Source organism: Sinocyclocheilus anshuiensis, unplaced genomic scaffold (genome assembly GCF_001515605.1).
Source record: "Sinocyclocheilus anshuiensis isolate Anshui unplaced genomic scaffold, SAMN03320099.WGS_v1.1 scaffold1079, whole genome shotgun sequence".
Taxonomy (NCBI): domain Eukaryota; kingdom Metazoa; phylum Chordata; class Actinopteri; order Cypriniformes; family Cyprinidae; genus Sinocyclocheilus; species Sinocyclocheilus anshuiensis.
In genome coordinates this window covers 170,818-175,905 of record NW_015548207.1, presented here as the reverse complement: position 1 = coordinate 175,905, position 5,088 = coordinate 170,818, and the positions used below count along the sequence as shown (strand labels likewise).

At 31.5% G+C, this 5,088-nt stretch overlaps 1 protein-coding gene across 1 annotated transcript in view; it reads right to left on the bottom strand.

Annotated features, from left to right (window-relative positions):
* Nucleotides 1-5,088, bottom strand: part of LOC107653587 (alpha-1,6-mannosylglycoprotein 6-beta-N-acetylglucosaminyltransferase A-like) — a 93,126-nt gene that overhangs the window by 68,824 nt on the left and 19,214 nt on the right. The gene's annotated exons all lie outside the window — the stretch shown is intronic.

Here is a 5,088-nt window from a genome sequence, read left to right as displayed (position 1 = left end):
ATATATATTCAAAATGTTTTGAATCTAACTGAAAGTTCACACAAACATAAAATAACATTATAGTAAATATATAAATGTTATTACATAAATGTTTATTTTCAAAATGTTTTAAATCTGAAATTTCACTCAAGATTATTTTCTACACAAAAAATATGAAACTTGAACACTAGTACTTAAAAAATATAAAACAGTAATATATAAAATGTAAAAAGTACAGTTTATATATATATATATATATTTTCAAAATGTCATTTCGTGCAATAATATTTCCCACACACAAAAATACACATGAACGTAATTATAAGTAAATAAGAACCAATATCAATCTCAATATTTATTAATACACTTTTAAGGTGTATTAAGCACTTATCCGTCTTTTCTTTTGTACGAACAGAACAGAACAGAACAGAATAGAATAGAATAGAATAGAATAGAATAAATCATTATGATGAAGTAAATAGGTATGGCGTCCATTTAGATGTTCAATCCACACACACTTAACCAAATGAGGCCAACAAACCTCTAGTACTTCAAACAGGCTTTAATGTGACTCCATCTGAAAGACAAGCTTCCTGCAGGACAGATGAATAAAGAAGCATCCATACGCTCAATAACTCAACCAAGAGTTTCATCCTGATAACACACTATAAAAGATGACTATGCTCTAATGCACAAAGAGAAAGAGAAGACAAGTGGGGTTTAGAATGATCCTAATGAAATTATGAATCAGAATCTCGAAATTCAGTTAGTAGAGATCGATTCTTGATTTAGTGATTCATAGTTTTAAACAATCTAAATAAACAAACCAACCCCATATAGTAAATCATAACAATAGAGAAGGACAAATAAGCATCATTCTTTAATTGTGGTCAGACAGAAATGAGCCATGATTACTATCATTAACTAGATTCCTTTCACATACAATTCATGCCGACTACTTGAACCAAGAACAAACACGTTGTTAAGCTAATTTCCAGTTACATACTTTAAGACGTGTTTCTCACTCACATCTCAAAAAAGGATGAAGAACAGAATAGAAATGTACTTCTCATGATGCATGACTAGTAGGGATGTAACGATTCACTCAACTCACGATTCGATTCACGATTAACTCCTACCCCTAAATGAATCGCGATTTGTTTAGCATCTCAACCGATTTGAATCGTCACATATTTGAATTGATTTTCAACCGGCTCGCAGTTAATCGTTACATCCCTAATGACTAGTGAAGACTGGCCCAATTTTCCCATTCAATCAAATCCCAAACGATCTCATTCCATTATTTCTTGCTAAATATTCTTTTTCATGCAGAAATGTGTCACATTATGGAAGTTAAACTTGAATGTCTCAAACTCATTCTATCGCTTTCTTTCTGGCTCAAAAAAATAGTCCAAATCCAGTCAGATTTTCTCTGACAGATGGAGACAAGAGAGCATAATCCATATTTCTATGTCAGCGAGTGCCGTAGCACAATAATGAGGATGTCATGACGTCATGATCACTAAATCCCTCAGAGAGCAGTAAAGCCTTTGGGATGGGTCGCATTCATGTGATATTAGCGTTTTTTACATAAGTACATACATTTTTTTAATCTAGGCCTATTTGTCAGTCCTACAAGCTGCAAGACAACTGTGTAAAACAAGTTTTTCAAGAATTTTCTCATTGTTTGAAGAATAACAGTCCAAAATACAATAACCGATAAAGCTGATAATCGGTTTGACCAGTTTTTTTGTTTGTTTTTTTACCGATATTCAGTTCTATTAAAAAGCAATTTTTTTGGAGATATATATATATATATATATATATATATATATATATAAAGCCATTCATTCTAAGTTAAAATAGCATAACAATTAGTCAAACAGACTTAAAATAATTAAAGTGCTATTTAAATCCCTCATGCTGCAAGACAGCTAGGTAACAAGTTTTGTGGGAATAACTAAATCTTACAGACAATAATGGGATCATGACATGGAAAACAAGCATTGTCTCACTGCTTTGAAGGAAAACAGCTCAACATACAATAACCGATAAAACCGATAATCAGTTTGACCAATATTCCCTTTTACCATTATTCACTTCTTTAAAAAGCACCTAACAACAATATTCGCAGGTAAAGTAACTTAATTTAGAAACTGTTTGGATAATGCATTTTTATTAAAAGCCATTTGTTACAAATAAAAAATAGCTTAAAAATTATAAATGCCCTTAAAATGCAAATACAAAAATATAATTCCACAAATAACAACAATAGTAATAAAAATAATAATTATTATTAATAAAATATTCAATATGAATGTTTTAATCTTTTTAATCTAATGTTCATGAATTTAGTATTGTATCAAAAAGCAGAAAGAATGCATTATTTAAAAAATCGGTTCTGCATATCGGTTATCGGTACACTTAAAAATAATTTAGAACATTTTTTTTTTAATAATTAAAAAAAACATACTTTAGCATTGAATGTGAATAATAATACAACAAAAATACAAATACTGGCTATAGGTACATTTAGTTAAAGTCTGAACAAAAATGTAAAAATAAAAATGCACTTTAACATGACAAATAATACAACAAACAAATTAATATATTTTTTAAAAATGTTACAAAAGCATAGAAAATTAATACAGGAGGGAATCTAAACACTCCAGATCATTTTCAGTATTTCAAAGCATATACCACCCTAAATCAACATCTCAACAATCTAAAACCACCTTTGACAACCATCATTGTGCTTATAAAGGTTAAGATGGCACCAAACAATGTTGACACCGCTTCTAATATAAAGGTAAAACGACCTTTAAATGAGTCTGACCCAGATCTGAAAGACTACAAAGCCACAGGGCTGGATTCGCGTTTTTACCATTCATTTGACCGTGGTGAGTCATATCTGACCTTACACCCTCTGTCACTCTCTTTTTCTAGCTCACTTTCATTCCCACCGGATAATGCAAACTGATCTTTAGCTTCGGCCTGGTTTAATCATTTCTGGGTGTCTGTAACTGTCTCCTCACCTGTCTGTCTGTCTGTCTGACTTATTAACTGCAAACGGGATGCATTAACGAGATGCATTTCCTGGAGCTTCAGCGAGACGCGATCTAGACAGGAGACAACATACTGACCACGATTAGATTAGAGCAAGATATAGATTCACATTATAAACAAAAACCACGCTTATGGTTTACAGGAAAAGCAGAAGCTGATCAGAATATAACAGTTGGACACAAAGAAAGGTACAGATGCAAAATATTACATGGAGAGCAGCTACATTTTTGTTTCTTTATTTCAAGAGAAACCAGATTCCATTACAGATGGCACACTAGTGTTGGGCGATATGCTCAATTTTCATATCGTCCTATCGTCAGCCTGTGAGATCGCCGATACACGATATTATCGTGCTAATTTATTTAATTATTCATTTACTTAGTTTCATTGCCGGAAAGTGAACAAACTCCAGGGTAAGGCTAAAAACAGCCTTTTTAATGTGACTGAATTTGTATTTAACATGATAACAATTCAATAGAAATATTGTAATTTACTAATTATAATGCTTATATTTCCTCAGTTATTCAAAATTCGGCTACAGAAAATGAGCAAAGAACATTTACATTACCAAAGAACATCATCACAAGCTCAGTCTAGCGCGAGTTTATGCACTTTAAAATACACTCCCATTAAAATCAGTGAAGCTATCTATGAATAAATCTCTTATACTTACATCGCACGTACATCTGCACCTTGTTGTTTATGATGAAAGAATTCGCGAGTCAGAATTCAGTCAGCGCGCGCTGAACAACGACACTCCGCTGTTTCAGCGATGACTCATCTGAACGCCTCTGATTGGCCATTGCATTCATAAGTATAACATAATCGCGTGTGATTGGTTATAACGCGCAACACTGTTAAAACACGGAAAAAGAAATATAATGGAACAAATAAGCCCTAATATTAATTAGATAGTATTACTAACCTGATAATAATAATAATAATAATAATAATAACCGTCTTGCTATCATCAGTGGCATCAGCCACAGGCGATATATCTGACTATCGTCGATACACGATACTATAGTCTATCGGCACAACCCTATGGCACACTGATTGAATTTAACAGGTCAAACAGTAACAGATCAGGTTGAGACAGCAACCTGTTCATACAATGAACTGAGACTCATAGTGCGAATGCAGCCAAACCGCTATGAATTATAAACCTAAGACTTAAAGGCAAATTCCTTACATATATGGACATGCGGAAACCAGATTTTTTTTTTTTTTTCTTTTTATCACCTGTTTTATCCACCAAGTGAAACTGCAGTTACGATTCATAAAAGATTACGGTGTCTAAATACATTAAATAAGACTAAAAACGAATTTTTAGAAGTGAAGCGAATTTAGATATTCATTTTGAGCTTTGCTAAAGATTGTTTAACAGTGTTATTAAATTATTATTATTTTAAAGACTAGCTTAATATAATAAAATATATTTTAAGACAATATATAAATAAAATAAATAATACAAATGCAATATAATTTTAAATATTTTATATTTATTGTATTGTTTGCATTAAAATATTTAGTTTAATGAATAAGTTTATACTTTTTTGCAAAAACAAATGTGGAAATCAAACAAAAATATGATCACTTAAAAAATTATTTTAATGATATGGCTGAAAATTTGTAAACTCCATACATTAAAAATAACAATTAAAAACGCATTTTAAAAGCAAAATTAAATTTGGAAAGCACAACATTATAATTTACAATATTGAAAAGTCTATATTTTGAGATTTGCTAAAGATTATGTTTAACAGTGTTATGAAATGACTGTTTTACAGACTAACTTTATACAAACAAATACAATATACAATAATATGAACGGCTCGTCCGTGACACGGGATTCGCGCCGCGTGGGGCAGAGAGTAGCGAGTAAGAGAAGCATTCGCAGACACAGGCTGTGTGTGTGCTCTTCTGAATTGGGAATAGCGAACATGCATTATACACTTATTTCAAATTAATCTGTTGGGGAGATAAAATGTGTAAGATAACGTTCACGTACTAACAAAAACATCTAAGAATGTAACGTTATCT